General features: G+C 48.9%; 1 protein-coding gene across 3 annotated transcripts in view; it reads left to right on the top strand.

Moving 5' to 3' along the window:
* The window catches only part of STEAP1 (STEAP family member 1), a 130,866-nt gene that overhangs the window by 4,850 nt on the left and 105,265 nt on the right, over positions 1-20,751 (top strand). The window contains exon 1 of one of the 3 annotated variants that reach the window (XM_063921506.1): positions 5,147-5,252. The exons of 1 other annotated variant lie outside the window; for it this stretch is intronic. The gene's annotated coding sequence lies outside the window, so the exon portion shown is untranslated. Of the gene's footprint in view, positions 1-5,146; positions 5,257-20,751 lie in introns of those variants that run through there. One more of the 3 variants, XM_063921505.1, reaches the window with a different exon arrangement.

Below are 20,751 nucleotides of genomic sequence, written 5' to 3' on the forward strand. Positions count from 1 at the left end.
AAGACAGGGAGGGTATTTTGGGAGTCATCAGGTCCTATTACTCCAGCCTTTTGTCTGAGCAGCCACTCATCAGAGAGAGGATGGATCAGTTTCTGAGGGAGACACCTGGACTTGAGCAACTTGATCCTTCTTTTGACTCTTTGGGCAGTGATGTGACAGTGGAGGAGGTCAAGAGAGCCATAGACGGTTTGTCTATAAAAAAATCTCCGGGCCCAGATGGGTTAACATCTGAATTTTTTAAAGCTTTTTCAGACATATTGGCTCCTCATCTCATGGAGGTATTTAATGAAAGCCTGGGTAAGGGATCACTCCCTCCCTCTATGAGATCCTCTGCTCTCATATTATTGTCTAAAGGTAGGGACCCAGTGCGTGTTGAGAACTGGCGCCCCATCGCTCTTCTCAATACAGACAGAAAGATTCTGGCAAAGGTACTTTTTAATCGGCTGATGGAAGTTTCCGGGCTGTTACTTTCTCCGTCTCAGCATTGCACTGTAAAAGGCCGAAGCACCTTTAGTGCTGTCCTTGGCATCCTGGAGGCTGTGGAGCAATGTCGTGCTGAAAAATGGGGCAAGTATTTGCTGGCATTGGATCAGTCCAAGGCTTTTGACCGAGTTAATCATCAGTACCTGTGGGCTGTGCTGGAGAGGTATGGTTTTCCAGCGAGGGTGGTAGATTGGCTACGTGTCATTTACAATCAGGCTGAGAGCTTCCCACTTGTCAATGGCTGGGTAGGCCCTGCTTTTGCGGTCGACTCAGGTGTCCGTCAGGGGTGTCCCCTTAGCCCCCTTCTATATGTATTTGCAATTGATCCTTTTGTGCGGAGGATTGAGAGCGGTCCTGTGGCAGGGGTTCAGCTGGGCCCTGGGTTGCCGCTGAGGGTGGTGGCCTACGCAGACGATGTTACTGTGGTCCTGTCATCTATGGCAGAGGCACGTGGCATGGAACATCTTATCTGTGAGTACTCTGAGGCTTCGTGCTCCAGAATCAATCAGGATAAGTGTGAAGCTTTCTGGATGGGGGAGGAAGGTGATGAATTTACCCTTCCGGATAGCCTCCCCCGCGCCAGTCCAGAGATAAAAATTTTAGGTATCAAATTTGGCCGTGGTGATTATGCCACTCAGAATTGGGAGAAGAGGCTGGAAGATGCTACCAGGAAGGTGCAGTCCTGGAGAAGGTGGCAACTTTCTCTCAGGGAGAGGGTTGACTTATGCAAAACCTATCTGATTCCGCTTTTTCTGTATGTCAGTTATGTGTGCTTCTTGCCACAGTCTTTGTGGACCAAGATGAATTCTTTATTCTTCCTGATGTTATGGGGGAATAGAATGAATCTGGTCAAGAGAGGGATCACCTACAGATCGAGGGAACAGGGGGGGCTGAGTATGATCGACCCTGTGGTGTTTTTTGCTACAACGTTTTTAAAACTGAATCTAGGGAGTTTGTTTCTAGGAACTCCCCCTCGATGGGTAGAGAGTTTTAGGGCCTGGGTGTTTCCCTTCCTCAGGTTATGGATGGATGGTGGCCAAGTAAAAACCTTTCGAGTCCGGCATGGCTACCTCCCGATCTACGTTATACTGTGCTTGAAGATGACGAGGCTTTGGGGGCTGGAGGTGGGTGAAGTCAAAAACTTCTCTAGAAGGGAGTTGGAGAGAAGAATTTTGCAGACTCACTTTTATGCTCCGCTGTCGTTAAGGGACTGCCCAGACAGTGTCTGCTCAGATGGGTTGTCTTTGATTAATTCTCAAAGAATCCCACTGAAGTTCAGAGATATTGCCTGGCTTTCTTTCCAAGGGAGGCTTTATGTGCGGGGTAACCTCAAGTGTCGAAGTGCCAATGATCGTGGCTGCCCACGTGAGGAATGTCTAGGGGAGGTGGAGACAATGGACCATTTCCTCCTTGAGTGTCCCTTCAATATAAAGGTTTACAGAGCGGTATCAAGGGCCTTACGCATCCCGTGCCTTTCGGGGCTTAGTTACCCTGAGTGGGTTTATGGGGCGTTCAAAGGGTATAGAAGGTTTGATTTAACCACAATTTTTATAGTTAGTTTAGCAGTTAGGTTTCACACATGGGGTGCACGGTGTCAGGATTCCCTCAGAGCGAAGGTCCTCCCCTGTGAGGAGGTGGTGGGAAATATTCTGCACGAGGTTAAGAGGATGATGGATATGGATAGGAAGAGGTTGGATGCTGTCGGGTGGTCCAGGCTCTGGCGCCACCTGAAACCCCCTTGAGTGGGTAGCAGAAGTGCTTTTCTTGTTCATCTTATGGCTTCCTATCCTTCACCTTCCCGTAGATTTTATTTTTTCTGTTTTTTTCATTAAAGCGGTTTGCATGTGACTAAAAGACTTCATTCATCTTTTCATTGCTTATGGTTATGAGATGTGTTGTTCGAGTACAGTAGGTTGTTTTTTGCTTAGATGTTAAGCAATATTGACATTGCGTATAGTTATACAAGCTTTGTTGCTTTTTGGTTTGGATTATTGGGCAACAATTCAATGTATATTGTATGTCCTATTTTTATGAGTTTTACCATATTTATGTAATGTATGTTGCAATTTTTTCTTAATAAAAGATAGCAGTATATACATATGGGCATTATACACAGGTGCAGCTGTATATGCATGTGGGCATTATAAGCAGGTGCAGCAGTATATATACGGTACATGTGGGCATTATACACAGGTGCAGCAGTATATATATGTGGCCATTATAATCAGGTGAAGCAGTATATATAGTACATGTGGGCATTATACACAGGTGCAGCAGTATATACATCAGGTGCAGCAGTATATATACAGTACATGTGGGCATTATACACAGGTGCAGCAGTATATACATGTTGGCATTATAATCATGTGAATCAGCATATATAGTACATGTGGGCATTATACACAGTTGCAGCAGTATATACATGTGGGCATAATAATCAGGTGCAGCAGTATATATACAGTACATGTGGGCATTATACACAGGTGCAGCAGTATATACATGTGGGCATTATACACAGGTGCAGCAGTGTATACATGTGGGCATTATACACAGGTGCAGCAGTATATACATGTGGGCATTATACACAGGTGCAGCAGTATATACATGTGGGCATTATAATCAGGTGCAGCAGTATATATACAGTACATGTGGGCATTATACACAGGTGCAGCAGTATATACATGTGGGCATTATACACAAGTGCAGCAGTATGTACATGTGGGCATTATACACAGGTGCAGCAGTATGTACATGTGGGCATTATACACAGGTGCAGCAGTATATACATGTGGGCATTATACACAGCTGCAGCAGTATGTACATGTGGGCATTATACACAGGTGCAGCAGTATATACATGTAGGCATTATACACAGGTGCAGCAGTATATACATGTGGGCATTATACACAGGTGCAGCAGTATGTACATGTGGGCATTATACACAGGTGCAGCAGTATATACATGTAGGCATTATACACAGGTGCAGCAGTATATACATGTAGGCATTATACACAGGTGCAGCAGTATATACATGTGGGCATTATACACAGGTGCAGCAGTATATACATGTGGGCATTATACACAGGTGCAGCAGTATATACATGTAGGCATTATACACAGGTGCAGCAGTATATACATGTGGGCATTATACACAGGTGCAGCAGTATATATACAGTACATGTGGGCATTATACACAGGTGCAGCAGTATGTACATGTGGGCATTATACACAGGTGCAGCAGTATATACATGTAGGCATTATACACAGGTGCAGCAGTATGTACATGTGGGCATTATACACAGGTGCAGCAGTATGTACATGTGGGCATTATACACAGGTGCAGCAGTATATACATGTGGGCATTATACACAGGTGCAGCAGTATGTACATGTGGGCATTATACACAGGTGCAGCAGTATATACATGTAGGCATTATACATGGGTGCAGCAGTATATACATGTGTGCATTATACACGCTCCATATGTGGCCTACAATCACTTACTTCATGCAAGGTATGGAGATCGGAAGCTGATGGTTATCAACCTTCACTGTTCCTGGCTCAATGGAAATAGTTCCTACGAAATAGATGGAGACAATACAGCCATACGATGGGCTTCCATTACCCATCCAGTAGCCGTATTACCTAAATTTAGCTGTGGACACCCGGAAGCGGTGGCCGCAGCACAGCAGATTTGCGCAAGTTACCGCATATGTATATGCGCAGAATATGGGGGCTATTCAGAGATGGACGCAGACGGACAAAAATCACAAATGGACGATTTTCGTCCGTCTCCACTGGCACAGCGACCACAGTGTGCATGCATCAAAGATGCGATTGCATTATTATTGACAGGTGGCGGGCATTCGGGAGCGGCAAGTTGGGTTTGGGGTGGAGGGAGCGTAGTAGGAAACGCAAATGTGTCAAAGCCGTTTTTGGGGCGGGCCAATGACGTCGCCGGCGTTTACTGTGTGACGGAAAAAAACATTGTGGCGGTGCACCTGTATACGCAGCCTGGCTGCATATACAGGGGTTGGCCTCTAATTAGGTTTTTGCGATGCGATGCGATCGCAATTGAATTGTGATCGCATCACTGGGCGGCATTACACATGCCGGGCGGTCCCCAGCATGCGATTTTCTCGCTAGCAGGTTTTGCTAATTTAGCAAAAACTGCTACCAACTCTGAATTCAATCGATGGTTGCCTTGCAATGGCTAAATGCTGTTTTGCGATGGGGTCATCACCACCACCATTTGATGACCATCTCTAGTACAGGCAAAAGCCTCTTTGTCACTGAGCCCTGTCTCAGCTGATGAGGGCGAAAATTAGAGAACCATTTTACAAAAATGCTGTTTGTCTCACTGCAAAAATAAAGATAAAACAAGGAATAAAGTGGCTTTCTTGTCTTTTATATAACAAGACACTGATAATAAAAATGAAAAAATAATTAAAAAAAAGTTTTGCAGTTGCACAACAATTGGAGAGCTTTAAGTTTCTTCAGCCTGATCTGGAGCATATATCACTATAACTACTATATACACTTGTGTGTGAGCTGCAGTCATTATTTCCACAGTGACTCAATATTGACAATGACGTCATGTGACGCTGAGACGTTGTGTCATCCCCACGTTGCAGCCGAGCTGTGGGAGTTGCCGGGGTGGGTGTAATTGGAGGGTGTGTCCTGTAGGAGGCGGTGAGAGCCGGGAGCAGGGTATGTCTGCCGGGTGCAGTCAGTGCTATAAGTGCTGTTGTGTCTGGCTGGCTGTACCAGGTCGGTGAGTGAACTTGTTACTACTTATAATGTACAGTGCGGGATGAGCTTATTACAGCATAGGATATAATTACCTCTCACCTTTTGTATTACAGCTATTAGTGATTTACACAGATAAAGAGACACAGATAGATAGATAGATAGATAGATAGATAGATAGATAGATAGATAGATAGATAGATAGATAGATATTATGTTGCAGTATTGCTGGTACAAGTATTTAGCCCTACAAGTCATTTATTAATTAATAAGTCACCTTTTGTAGCTTTAGCTAAGGCAATGAATGGGTGTCTTATTTATTACGCGTGATATTTCCACAGTGGTTTTCTGCAATGTTGTAATTGTTTTATTTCTGTGCTTTTATTGCTTATTTAGGTTTTTGTTTTGTTCTTTTTAAGTTTGTTTTGTTGATGTTTTGTTCTATGTGTAATGTAATACTGACGTAAGCAGCATTTGTGCCATAGGGTGTGTAAGAGCAGGTTGTAGTTGGAAATAGAGACACGGAATGAATGTTATGTGTGCCTGACATGTGCCTGTCCCATGAACTAGTTAGTGCAGGTTCCAGCCTGGTCATTTACTATCAGAATTATGAATGAAGTAGACAGAGGATTTACAGGGTAACCATGACGTGCGACCAGGCTTTGGCAACCTGACACTCACCAGCTGCTGTGGAACCAATATTCTAAGCATACCCTGCCAGCCGCCAGCAGATAGCTACAGGCTGTCTATTTCTGCATTATAGAATGCTTTTTATTTTTCACACATTATATGCATCCAGTTCGCATATGGTGGTTTTGGTTATTTGGTATCAAGAACCTAATTTATGTAAATTTTGACATTAAGCCCAAAAAGTGTATGCCCCCTCTGTGGGTGACTTACAGTATGGGTGTACTCAGGGCTGGTCCTGGGCATAAGCGCTTGCCTAGGGTGACTTAGCTCCAGAGGGGACAGCACCCATCTAGGATAACTCCGGACTTTCTGAAAATCCACCAGGTTGTCCGGAGTCTGGGAGTGGGCATCATATTTCAGCGCTGACAGAGGAACCAATTCCTTGTGTATTGGCAGCCAATCAGGAGCAGCCCTGGCGAGCCAAACTCCGCAAGACACATCATGGCTCTGCCCACTTGCTTCAGTTAAAATTAGCCTCTACTAGTGGCGCAAAGTCAGTACAACAGCGGAGAGGGAAGATATGAGACATTGAAGACAGAAGACCAGAACAGGCAGCAGAAGAAAGACAGAAGACCAGAACAGGCAGCAGAGTAAAGACAGAAGACCAGAACAGGCAGCAGAAGAAAGACAGAAGACCAGAACAGGCAGCAGAAGAAAGACAGAAGACCAGAACAGGCAGCAGAAGAAAGACAGAAGACCAGAACAGGCAGCAGAAGAAAGACAGAAGACCAGAACAGGCAGCAGAAGAAAGACAGATGCCTAAACCCGGGCAGCAAGGGGCTCTTTCAAAAGAGTTTATACCAGTCCCCTTGATGTTCAGGTAAAGTCTGGCAAGAGTCGAGCCCTCACCAAGAGGCAAGAGAAGGTCTGATGCTTGACAAATTCACCCCCTCATGGAAGGGCCGGCACAGAGGGAACACTTACTTTGGCTACCATCATCAATACTCTGTGACAGACTTCACTAGTAGTAACCTTTCAGTAATGAGGAATATATCATCTCGAGCAAACAGGGCTGTTCGGAGCATCATAAATAAACCGCTTAATGTATCCTGCTTAATGTATTCTCCAAAGCCTTATGCTATTATTTAACTTGTATAACCAGCAAGATCCCAACAGCCTGCGGGAGCAACATTCACCAGACACTGAAGCTGGGATATGACATTTACCAGGGTGTATGTAAAGGTGGTGAATAACTTGGGAACAAAGGGCTCATAATTGAATTAGGGGATTTACAGAAACATTAGGAAAAGTGGAGTCTTCTTCAAATCAGCAAAAACACAGACGGGATCCGGTCACAATACTGATGTTGGGATGCCGGCAGTTGGAATACTGACACCGCAATCCCGACACTGATCAGAAGACCGACGCTGGGATCCCAACATGGATTACAATGCTGGCGCCGGAACTGCCAGCATCCTGATCATAAGTATGCTGGATCGGGTTAGGTTCAGGCTATGGGGGGGGGAGATTAGGTTTAGGCTACGGGGAGGGTAGGTTTAGGCACTAAGAAGGGGGGGTTAGGCACTAAGGGGGGAAGGTTAGGCTGTGGGGAAGGGGGTTAGGGTTGGGCTGTGGGAAGGGAGGGGTAGGGCAGTAGGGGGTTAAGTTAGATTACTTACCTACCAAGGGGTTTATTTACTAATATTCGTGTTTTGAAGGGTGTTTGAACTCGAATGGTATCGGGTGCATTTTACTGCAACTTTTTTTTTTTTTTTTTTTAATTGTTTATTTTAATTTTCAGGGTATAAACTTTACAGGGTACAAACATTACTGCAGCCTTCCCCCTTACATGGGGTGGGCTGTTCTGTCTAACATGACATTACCGATAACAGATGTATAACCTTAAAATAAGGAACATGTGGTTCCCACATTGCAAAGAAACAGCAAAAAGTTATGTCTCAGGGTAGACATAGGCTATTCAGATGGGTGGGAACCGGCACACAGGTTCGTAATTATGACTGTAGGAGGGTAGAGACTAAAGAGGTAGAACCTGAGAGGCGAGAAAAAGAGACAGGGGAGATGGGGAGGGAATAGAGTAGCAGGAGAGGTGGCAGGGTTAGGGAAATGCCGCTGGTATGCCTCCGTTTTGCGTTGGTACGCGCATGGCGCTAGTACTAAATGGAAAGTGCTACTCGGGGAACACGAAAAGGATATGTTGAGGATATCCTCTGAGCTACTTGTCGGGCTAGGAGAGTACAGGGATCATAATAGTATGGCCGTCGAGCTCCCGGGGGGTCGAGCTCCATGTGCGGGGGCCTGTGAGTCAAACCAGAGTTCCCATACTTGAAGGAACTGAAAAGATCTGTTATGGAGGTATGCCGTGATTTTTTCCATGCTTGCGAAGAACCATATTTTGTTGATGACCTGTTGTATAGGGGGGGACTCCCTTTTTTTCCAGTTTAGGGCAATTGCGCATCTAGCCGCGTTCAAGATCTGTGTCAGTAATTTACCGGAGTTCGGAGGTGCATTGGCATTGGGGAGGCCTAGCAGAAAGGACCAAGGATCTTTGTATATCCGGGTCTGGAGCACTGTACTCAGCAAGTGGGCGACTGAATCCCAGAATAGCTCGATTTTAGGGCATGTCCACCATATATGGAGGAAAGAGCCATGACCGCCGCATCCTCTCCAGCACAATGGCTGGGAGGAGGGGAACATTTTGTGAAGTCTAGAGGGGACTAGATACCACCTATATAAGATTTTATATGCGTTTTCCTTTACTAGGGTTGAGATCGAGGATTTCGCAGCAGCCGCAAAGACATCTGACCAATCATAGTCATCTGGTATCGGGCCAAGGTCCTGTTCCCACTTGAGTATAAAGGCCGGGGTCGTTTTCCTATCCCCTATCTGGAGAAGGTAATACAGTTGGGATATGATTCCACGGGCGAGCGGTTTGTAATAGCAGTAGGACTCCAGGGTGGAGAGAGGTTGGAATGGGGATGTGCTTGTTAAGGACGAGACAAAGTGTCTCACCTGTAGATATGTAAAAGGGTTCGCATCCGGGAAGTCGTATTTTGCCGCAATTTCCGGTAAGGGTGTACAGGCCCCTTCGGACAATACATCTAGAACGAAGCGGATGTTATGTGTCGACCATGAGTGCGAGCGGGTCATGGAATGGCCTGGGACGAACGAAGGGTTGTCCCACAATGGAGTGAGCGCCGAAGGGGCTGATAGCATGTGGAAATGGCGTGTACAATAGTCCCAGATCTGACAGGTGAATTCCAGAACCGGGTGGAGTTGCAAATGGGGAGATCTAGATTTAGGAGGGGATAGGAGTAGAGATGATAGAGGAGTGCGGCTAAGTGTCCTCTCTAACTGGAGCCAACGTATGGACTGCGTAGGGGCGAACCATGCAACCGCTTGGCTGAGATGGGTGGCCAGATAGTAAAGGCGGATATCTGGGAATCCTCTCCCCCCTTCTTGTACTGATCTGCGGAGGGTAGAAAACCCTATCCTAGGGGTTTTATTTCTCCACACAAACCGTAGCAACCACGAATGAATTTGTGCCAGTACCGAATCCGGCACTTTCACTGGTAGTGTTTGGAATAGATAAAGGAGGCGGGGGATAATATTCATTTTCAGAGCTATGATACGACCTAACCAAGATATGATTAATGATTGCCATTTATGGAGATCGGCCTTAAGATTTTTAAGCAAAGGCGAGAAATTTTCCTTAAACAAGTCTCCATAGCGGCTCGTAATATAGACCCCCAGGTATCGGATTTTAGAGGTGCGCCAGGTGAATTTGAAGTTGTTTTGCATGTTGGCTATTTGGGGAGGGGAAATGTGGAAGGGGAGAGCTTCCGTCTTGGACCAGTTGACTTTGTAGCCCGATAACTGTCCATATTCAGACAGGAGAGTAAAAAGGTTCGGTAGAGAGGTATGAGGTGATGAAAGTGACAGGAGGACGTCGTCTGCGAACAAGGAAATCTTGTAGACAGAGTCCCCTACTCCGAGCCCTCCGATGTCGGGCGAGGCTCGGATTCTGGCTGCTAATGGTTCTATCACTAAGGCAAAAATCAGGGGTGAGAGTGGGCAGCCCTGTCTGGTACCGTTGGAGATGTCCAAAGGGTCAGATTGTACTCCGTTTATAGATACCCTAGCGGAAGGGGCCGAATATAAAGCTTGTATCCCTGTAAGGAATTCCCCCTGAAAGCCCAGATGTGCCAGAGTTTCAAACATAAAGGGCCACCCTATTCTGTCAAATGCTTTCTCCGCGTCCAGAGAAAGCAAGAGAGCAGGGGTGTGTGTGAGGTTGATATGGTGGGTCAGGCTAATAATTCGTCTCGTGTTGTCTCGGGCTTGACGGCCGGGGATAAATCCTACCTGGTCGTTATGGATAAGGTGGGGTAAGACTCTATTTAGACGGAGAGCCAATATTTTGGCATAAATCTTGATATCTGAGTTAAGTAATGATATAGGCCTATAATTAGCGCAGCTAGATGTGTCCTTACCCTCCTTAGGGATGACTATTATCTTGGCTTCCAGTGCCGTTTTGGAGAAAGAAGCTCCCTGCAAGACCGCATTGAAAAGGGCTGAGAGGTGAGGTGTAAGTTGGGGGAGAAAGGTCTTGTAATAAGCGGCCGTAAAGCCGTCTGGGCCAGGCGCTTTGCTAAGCTTTAGGGATTTGACGACAGTGGCAATTTCCTCTTCGGATATCTCCGAATTCAATTCGGCTGAGACCGATGAGCTTAAACGAGGGAGATGGCATTGGGATAGGAAAGTACGGATAGCCCCAATAAAGTCTGGTTTCGTCTGAGTGGTCTTATGGGCGTTGTATAGTTTCTCGTAGAAGCGAGAGAAAGTTTCAGTGATGCGTTTGGGGTCCCTAGTCTTCACACCCGAGGGATGCTGGATAGACATAACGTTGTTCCTTGTAAGTTTAGCCCGGAGCCTGGATGCTAGCAACCGGTCAGCTTTATCCCCTTTTTCGTAGAAGGATTGGTTGAGCCATTTCAAGCTGGTCTCCACCTTCGTCGTCAGGAGCATGTTTAACTCACCTCTGACCGCAGATAGGGCGGAGAGGTCCGTTTCGGACCCTGTTTTTTTGTGTTTCAGTGAGAGGGAGCCAAGCATGTCCGTGAGTTCCCGGATGCGTTTGGATCTGGCCTTCTTGTTATACGAGGAGGCACTAATCATGCATCCGCGTATGACCGCTTTGTGGGCGTCCCAGAGTAACATAGGGGGGACAGACGGGGAAGTGTTTGTCTCAAAGTAGTGGGATATTTCGGCGGCTATGTGAGCTTTCGTTTGGGGATTGAGAAGGAGTCTATCGTTCAGTCTCCATACAGGGTGGCGAGCGGGTGGGTGTGGGCCTGCGACATCTACGGTGACCGGACCGTGATCTGACCACGTGTTGGGGTGGATGGAGGTGTCTATGATACTTTGTGCAGGCTCCGAACTCAGGAAAATCATGTCTAATCTCGTGTAAACATCGTATATGGGGGAATAGTAGGTGTAGTCTTTGGCAGTCGGCTCTTTTACTCTCCATGCATCGAAGAGAAGGTGCCGTGACAGCAGGAGGTTCAAAGCAGCTGCATTGCGCGTGTGTGAAGGGCGCATGGATCTGGGCAGAGGTTTAGATCTGTCTAGAGCGCTGTCTAGAGTCACATTAAAGTCCCCCCTAGTACCACATTGCCGCGTCTGTGTAGGGCTAAGAGGCTATTTAAGGAGTGGAAAAAGGGAGCCTGGGTCTGATTTGGAGCGTAAGCATTTAGGAATGTATAGAGGGTCCCGTTTAACAACCCTACTAACAACAAGAATCTGCCTTCAGGGTCGCTCACTATTTCAGAGGGGACGAAATCTAAATGATTAGCAAAGAGTATAGAGACCCCTTTCTTCTTGTGTATGGGGTCGCAAGCATGGAAAGTGTGTGGGAAGTGTTTGGACTTAAGTGCGGGGTGTGATTTACCTGTAAAGTGGGTCTCCTGTAGGAAGACAATATCGCCTTTAAGTTGCTTCAGGGATTGAAATAAAAGGGAGCGTTTGCGTGGGCTATTTAGACCTTTCGTGTTCAATGTGATTATCCTAAGAACCATGGTTTGAGAACAGAGCACTTTTCATATGGGAGCGCGCCAGCGGAGTTCTGAAAGACAGGGGGGAAGGAAAAGGAAGGAAGACCAGGAAGGAGGGAAGAGAGAGAGTAGGAGAACAGATGAAAAACAAGCATATATTAGCATCAGTGGTTAAAGGGCGGAGGGAGTCCGTTCTCGTCAGTCGGACCCAAGGGAGAGACAGACCCGCAGGTCTAGGTCGTCCGACGTCGACCCTAAAGGTCGAATGGGGGGTGGGTGAACCCAGCTGCTCAGAGAGGAGACCGGGTCCCGTGTGCGATCATATTATATTTAAATGTACGCAATGTAAACAATAAGCTAGGGGAGCTTATAGGGAAGGGGGGAAGGGGGGGGGGGTAACAGCATTAGTAGAATTGGGGGTAAACATGGTATTCTGAACGCATATTAACAGCAATAATATTATGACCTGTGTGAGGTAGAAAAGGAGAACAAGAAAAAACAAAACTCACCCCATACGGGCCTCCCGGGACCGAAGCCCACGCGGCCAGCCACGGAGAACCCCGGCCCCGAGGGCCCGCACAGGACCCCCCACAACAGGATCAACAAGGCCTTAAATGGTAGACATTATCTTAGCCCAAGGCTCTACATCGTTTGGGGATCTTGGCATATTGCGGAAAGACCCCCTGTAGGCCGTTGTGGGCTCGTGTGGTCACAAGACCCATCCTGGGCTTCTATACATGGTAGTTCATGTATCTGGGGAGGTGTGTGATGCAGATCCGACGGTGGTCCATTCTGAGGCTGGAGCTGTGAGAGAAGGGGAGGTGTTGACTGGGAGAGAGTGATGAGGGGTGGCCGGAGGGCCAGAGATGTTCAGTTGGTGTAGTAGCTGAAGGGCCTCATCTGGAGATCTAGCGGAGAGGAATTTGCCATCTGCTCTGACTTGGAGTGCAAAGGGGAAGCCCCATCTGTAACGGATATTATGATCTCTTAGGGCCTTGGTTATGTCTTTTAATTCCCTCCGTCTGTTCAACGTGACCGGCGACAGGTCCTGGAAAATCAAGAGGTCGGACCCTTCGAACGGGATCGTCGTCATCCTCCTAGTTTTGGCGTAGACTTGGTCTTTGACCGCGAAATAATGAAAGCGGAGGATTACGTCTCTTGGTGTTTTGGCATCTTGGGATCTAGGACGTAGAGCCCTGTGAGCCCTGTCCAGAAGAAGCATATCGTCTGGGACGGAGGGAGCAAGAGAACGGAAGAGGCGGAGCAGATAGTCCGTGAGGTGGTTTTGTTCTATCGTCTCGGGGACGTTACGAATTCTTAGATTGTTCCGGCGTCCCCTGTTGTCCAAATCTTCTTGTTTGTCCGCTAGGAGCATAACATCCGTGCGCATTTGAGATATCTCCTGTTCTGATTCTTGTTGGAAGGCGATAAGCTCTTCCTGTTTTCTTTCGATGGCATCTACTCTGGTGCCCAGGCTATCCACGTCCGATTTTAGACCCGAGATAGCCTCTTGTACTTCTGCCCGTATTGATTTTTTGATGTTGCGCATCTCGGATAGGAGGAGGGCGACATCAGCCTTTGTGGCGGGAGTGGAGGAAGAGTCATCGTCTGAGTCTTTGTCAGATATTGCTGGAGTAGGTGGGGGTGAGGTTGCTCTCCGGGTGGAGGATGGAGCGGGGTTTTTGAAGTAGCCCACCAGGTTGTGAGTGTTCGTCTTCTTCCCCCCTTTAGGCATGGTGGCGGAGGTGAGGTAGGTTGTTTGTCAACACCTGGGAAGGATGAGGGAAGCTCCTATATCATTAGGATCACACACGAGACCAAGTGTAGTACATATCGAGATCACATGCTAGGCGCTTTGGGGGGGATGGTCAAACGGGCCCAGTCGGGCGTGCCATGACCTGCGGGTAATGGTCGAGCCTCAGCGCAGTGAGTGTACGCTCTCAGGTTCCAGCAGGTTTGGGGTCCCCCGGGGACCGGGGTTTCTTTTAAGGATGCCCAAGGCCCTGTTGGCGTAGTGTGTGTGGTTGCCAGGGGGGGGCCGATGGCTCCGCGGGATGTTCAGATAGTACCGGTATAGTGGTGGTGGTGTTCCAAGGTGCTGTCTGGTCTAGTAGTACCAGCTCGTATGAGCTCCTATAGAGCACGGTTGGATGTTCAGGGGGTAGAGGTGAGAGTAGATTGAGGTATTCTCTCAGCCACCCGGCAGTGAGCTGATCCGCCGTTTAATGTCAGGGGGGTCTCAGTCTGAGCTCCTGTCTCTGTGCAGCTTGTGTGCTGTGATTTTGGCCTTCAAGATGGCCACCGTTGCTGTGCTGGTCTGAGGTATGTGGGTTTATGTGTGGAGCCTGCGGGCTTTATAGGGGTTTCCCCGTTATATTATAGTATCTGAGGATCCCAGGGAGGTCTTCAGGTTGATAGGAGGGCTCCAGGGGTGACCGCAGGGCGCCGTCCGGTCTCGCCACGGTCGCGCACCGGTCCGGAGCCTCCCGCCGGGCCGTCCTGTAACTCTAGGCCCCGGCTTCAGTGAGCAGCGTAGGCCTCACCCCCGCAGCAGCTTGCTGTTGGTCAACGCCGCTCGGGATCGCACAGCAGGGCACTCACTGGCACATATACAATGTTTAGGGGTGTTCAGGACCAGGTGTGGTCTCGTAGATAGCGGTCTGATGATGAGCTCCAGGGGGCAGGGGAGAGATGTGTGCTTTCCCCCCGCCGCTCCGGATCTGTGCGTCGGCCCGGGTGTAATGCCGTCAGTAGGCTTCTCGTCCCCGCTGCAGAGGGGAGCGGGAGGATAGCGGGCTCCGGGGGCCGGCCGCGCCAAGCTACCAGGCGGGTGGAAGAGGCGGGGGAGGGAGGTCGTGTCAGACGGCACGGCGGCCTCCGCAACTCCGGGGGACAACGGGCGCCTCGGCCAGCAGGGAAGCTCCGATCACGGAGCAGACTCACCCACCTAGCGGGGCACGATTCTCCGTCCGGAGGGTCCGAGCAGGGCGGCTGTATACCCAGGAGGAACCGTCCGCGGCAGGGCTCTTCTCTCCAGCGGCCGGTCCGGGTCCGTCCCTCAAATCAAGGCCGGGGCTTCACCTTGGGGGGAAGGCCGCAGTCCGCAGGAGCACTTAAAAGTGCTCCCCGACTCCGCGGGTCCCCCCAAACCGCAGCAGCAGGATAGATGGGTGTTTGGGGCTGACAAAAACTGGCTGGGAGTGTGGAAAGGTGCCTTTATTAGTTGTATTTGCAGGAGCTGAGGAGAAGCACAGTTTCTCTCCACAGCAGCCAGGCCACGCCCCCTACTGCAACTTTTTGAATCCTGATATGATCATTCACTAAGCTGCCGAGTTTTGCACAATCGTTTTTTCCGATGTCGATGTGATTCGTAATATCAGGCAGTGTTTTACGGGAGTGATGACTAAAACACTGCCTGAAAAAACACAAGGAATCCCGGCCGGATCTGTGAGATCCGTGCAGGGCTTCATTGTGTACCTTAAAAAGTTGATTAAAGTCTTAAAAAATCTGGAAAAAATTGTGTGAGGTCCCCCCTCCGCAAAACCAGCCTCGGGCTCTTTGAGCCGGTCCTGGTTGAAAAAATATGGAGAAAAAAATGACAGGGGTTCCCCCATATTTAATCAACAAGCACCGGGCTCTGCGCCTGGTCCTGGTTCCATAAATACGGGGGCCAAAAAGCGTAGGGGTCCCCCGTATTTTTAAAACCAGCTCCGGGCTCCACTAGCCAGGTACATAATGCCACAGCCGGGGGACACTTTTATACTGGTCCCTGCGGCCCTGGCATTACATACCCAACTAGTCACCCCTGGCCGGGGTACCCTGGAGGAGTGGGGACCCCTTCAATCAAGGGGTCCCCACCCTCCAGCCACCCAAGGGCCAGGGGTGAAGCCCGAGGCTGTCCCCCCCCATCCAAGGGCGGCAGATGGAGGGCTGATAGCCTTGTGAAAAATTGTGAATATTGTTTTTAGCAGCAGTACTACAAGTCCCAGCAAGCCTCCCCCGCAAGCTGGTACTGGAGAACCACAAGTACCAGCATGCGGTGGAAAACCGGGCCCGCTGGTACCTGTAGTACTACTACTAAAAAAATACCCCAATAAAAACAGGACACACACACCGTGACAGTACAACTTTATTACATACATGCACACCAACATACACACATACTTACCTATGTTCCCACGAGGCTCGGTCCTCTTCTCCATGTAGAATCCTTGGGGTACCTGTGAAAAAAATTATACTCACATAATCCAGTGAAGAATCCGACCTTTGAATAATCCACGTACTTGGCAAAAAAATAAAACGGAAGCCCGACCACGCACTGAAAGGGGCCCCATGTTTACACATGGGACCCCTTTCCCCGACTGCTAGGACCCCCCCTGACTCCTGTCAAAGAGGGTCCCTTCAGCCAATCAGGGAGCGCCACGTCGTGGCACCCTCCTGATTGGCTGTGTGCTCCTGTAGTGTCTGTCATGCAGCACACGGCAGTGATACAATGTAGCGCCTATGCGCTCCATTGTAGCCAATGGTGGGAACTGTGCGGTCAGCGGTTGACCGAAAGTAACCTCACCGCTGACCGCAAAGTGCTGTGCGCTACCTCATATGAAGACTGAAGTCTTCTGCCGCCGATTTCGAAGTCTTCTTGCTTCTGACGCCGGCTTCTGTCTTCTGGCTCTGCGAGGGGGACGGCGGCGCGGCTCCGGGATCGGACGACCAAGGGTGCGTTCCTGTGTACGATCCCTCTGGAGCTAATGGTGTCCAGTAGCCTAAGAAGCAGGACCTATCTTCTAGTGAGTAGGGCTGCTTCTCTCCCCTCAGTCCCACGTAGCATAGAGTCTGTTGCCAGCAGATCTCTCTGAAAATAAAAAATCCTAACAAAATACTTTCTTTCCTAGCAAGCTCAGGAGAGCTCACTAAGGTGCACCCAGCTTGTCCGGGCACAGATTCAAACTGAGGTCTGGAGGAGGGACATAGAGGGAGGAGCCAGTGCACACCAGTATCCTAATTCTTTCTTAAAGTGCCCTGTCTCCTGCGGAGCCCGTCTATTCCCCATGGTCCTTACGGAGTCCCCAGCATCCACTACGGACTACGAGAAATAGATTTACCGGTAAGTAAAATCTTATTTTTTTGTTTTGGATCAATAAAGCAGCCCCCATGGGGCTGTTTTATTGCCAAAGTTACCAAGCACCGGAAGCTTTAATGCCATCTGAAGATGACGTTAGCCATTGTAGCCTAAAGACTGCAGTCTACACAAACCCAATAATTAATAAATGGTTCACATAGGGGTAGATAAACACTCACCCCTTCGGCGCTCTCTACTAGAGGCCACAGTGCATCAGCTTAGTACTGATGTGCTGTGTCATCCTGCACAGCCGGCTCCAGTGCGCATGTGCGAGATCTTGTTACTATCGCGAGTTCTCACGTGCAACAGCGCTGTCCCTGCTGTGGTGTATGGGCAATGACACCTGCAGCTGTCAAAGTGATCGCTACAGGTGTCGGAACGGTCAGTACTACTGGCTGTTCATACATTGGGGGTAATTCCAAGTTGATCGCAGCAGGAAATTTTTTAGCAGTTGGGCAAAACCATGTGCACTGAAGGTGTGGCAGATATAACATGTGCAGAAAGAGTTAGATTTGGGTGGGTTATTTTATTTCTGTGCAGGGTAATAGTGGCTGCTTTATTTTTACACTGCAAATTAGATTGCAGATTGAACACACCACACCCAAATCTAACTCTCTCTGCACATGTTATATCTGCCTCCCCTGCAGTGCACATGGTTTTGCCCAACTGCTAAAAAAATTCCTGCTGCGATCAACTTCTAATTACCCCCATTGCCCTGCATATCGGCGTGCTATCTTTTAGATAGCAGCACTGATATACAGGGGCGTCCAGCACCCCTATCATCCAGCACACATTGCCTCTGTAATGCATGGGGGAGGAAGCGGTATCAGAGCACATAACGTGCGCTAATACCTCCTCCCCATATCGACCCTTCATACATCTACCCCATAGTGCGATTTATATATATATAGCAGGCAGATGGTACGGCACTCCAAGTGACTTGATAAATCAGGCTGAAGATGGCATTATTAAACAGACGTTTCAGTGCCTTTAATCTGGCACTTTCGTCAGGTCAAACAGTGTACACTGTTTGACCTGACGAAAGTGCCAGAAAAAAGGCACTGAAACATCTGTTTAATAACTCCTTAGTGCCACACCATTTGCCTGGTTTTATATATATATATATATATATATATATATATATATATATATATATATATAAACTCTTGCCTCACAGACCACGACTTGTGCGTTGTGTAGGGAGCACTGGGCAGTCACCAGATGAATGTCACTGTCAGCACAACAGGCACGTCTTTGTCTCCCTCATATTATTGTGCATGCAGCGGTCAGTGTGTAGACTCTGTGACTGAGCCTGCAGCAAGGAAGCCAGCCACGATTCACGGCCCGCGGTGCTGCCAAAGGGTGATGATGATGATCATCATCACCCTTCATTTGAAATGATCTCCCGGCTGCAGGTCCACACAAACCGGCACCCACCTCACATCCGTCATCCACGATCCAGGACCAGTACAACACATGCCGCAGGGGGGAGGAGCTGGAACGCTACGCGGTTCAGGCCAGGGAGGGTTTGTATACAAGCCTTCAGTTCCACCGCGCCGCCAGTTCTATTTCGTACCTTGCCTGGCTATGGATCGACAGTTGGCCAGGGGGTATCTGTGGTGACCGCCCAACAGGGTTCTAGTGGGCGGGGCTTGCAGCGGCTGATTGGTGTGCTGCTGGAGAGTGAAGACAGGAAAAACTTTTTTTTCTGTCACAAGCAGCACATAAATCCGGTGGGCCTATTTTGATGGGGGGCCTGGAGCTGAAGCTCCATCTGCCCCATTGTTAATCCGGCCCTGGTAATGACAGAGAAACAATACAGTAATGTAATGAGTGATATACAATACAGTTATGATTCTAGTGACCTTTACACAATACAGGGAGCATGCAGGTAATCATTCTATAATACAAGGCAGTGATGTGCAGTCAGGGCAAGCGGTCCCCAGCTGTCATACTCCAGTATAATCTATTTTCTCTGACGTCCTAGTGGATGCTGGGAACTCCGTAAGGACCAGGGGGATAGCGGCTCCGCAGGAGACTGGGCACAAAATAAAAGCTTTAGGACTACCTGGTGTGCACTGGCTCCTCCCCCTATGACCCTCCTCCAAGCCTCAGTTAGATTTTTGTGCCCGACCGAGCAGGGTGCAATCTAGGGGGCTCTCCTGAGCTCTTTAGAAAAAAGATAGTTTTAGGTTTTTTATTTTCAGTGAGACCTGCTGGCAACAGGCTCACTGCATCGAGGGACTAAGGGGAGAAGAAGCGAACCTGCCTGCTTGCAGCCAGCTTGGGCTTCTTAGGCTACTGGACACCATTAGCTCCACAGGGACCGAACAAAGGCCCAGCCTCGGAGTCCGGTCCCAGAGCCGCGCCGCCGGCCCCCTTACAGAGCCAGAAGCAAGAAGAGGTCCGGAAAATCGGCGGCAGAAGACATCAGTCTTCAACAAGGTAGCGCACAGCACTGCAGCTGTGCGCCATTGCTCCTCATGCACACCTCACACTGCGGTCACTGATGGGTGCAGGGCGCTGGGGGGGGGCGCCCTGAGCAGCAATAAAAACACCTTGGCTGGCAAAAATACATCACATATAACCCCCAGGGCTATATGGATGTATATTAACCCCTGCCAGATTCCAGAAAAAAGCGGGAGAAAAGTCCGCCGAGAAGGGGGCGGAGCCTATCTCCTCAGCACACGGGCGCCATTTTCCCTCACAGCTCCGCTGGAAGGACGTCTCCCTGACTCTCCCCTGCAGTCCTGCACTACAGAAAAGGGTAAAACAAGAGGGGGGGGGGGGCACTAATTAGGCGCAGTAATAATATAAACAGCAGCTATAAGGGGAAAAACACTCTGTATAGTGTTATCCCAGTATATATATATATAGCGCTCTGGTGTTTGCTGGCATACTCTCCCTCTGTCTCCCCAAAGGGCTAGTGGGGTCCTGTCCTCTATCAGAGCATTCCCTGTGTGTGTGCTGTGTGTCGGTACGATTGTGTCGACATGTATGAGGAGGAAAATGATGTGGAGGCGGAGCAATTGCCTGTAATGGAGATGTCACCCCCTAGGGAGTCGACACCTGAGTGGATGGGCTTATGGAAGGAATTACGTGACAGTGTCAGCTCTTTACAAAAGACGGTTGATGACATGAGACAGCCGGCTACTCAGCTTGTGGCTGTCCAGGCGTCTCAAAGACCATCAGGGGCTCTAAAACGCCCGTTACCTCAGATGGCAGATACAGACGCCGACACGGATACTGACTCCAGTGTCGACGATGAAGAGACGAATGTGACTTCCAGTAGGGCCACACGTTACATGATTGAAGCAATGAGAAATGTTTTACACATTTCTGATAGTACAAGTACCACTAAAAAGGGTATTATGTTTGGTGAGAAAAAACTACCTGTAGTTTTTCCTGCATCTGAAGAATTAAATGAGGTGTGTGATGAAGCGTGGGTTTCCCCCGATAAAAAACTGATAATTCCTAAAAGGTTATTGGCATCATACCCCATCCCGCCAGAGGATAGGGCACGTTGGGAAACACCCCCTAGGGTGGATAAAGCGCTCACACGCTTGTCTAAACAGGTGGCACTACCGTCTCCCGATACGGCCGCCCTAAAGGAACCTGCTGACAGAAAGCAGGAGAATATCCTAAAATGTATATACACTCACACGGGTGTTATACTGCGACCAGCAATCGCCTCAGCCTG

The sequence above is a fragment of the Pseudophryne corroboree genome, chromosome 5 (genome assembly GCF_028390025.1).
Source record: "Pseudophryne corroboree isolate aPseCor3 chromosome 5, aPseCor3.hap2, whole genome shotgun sequence".
NCBI classification, from domain to species: domain Eukaryota; kingdom Metazoa; phylum Chordata; class Amphibia; order Anura; family Myobatrachidae; genus Pseudophryne; species Pseudophryne corroboree.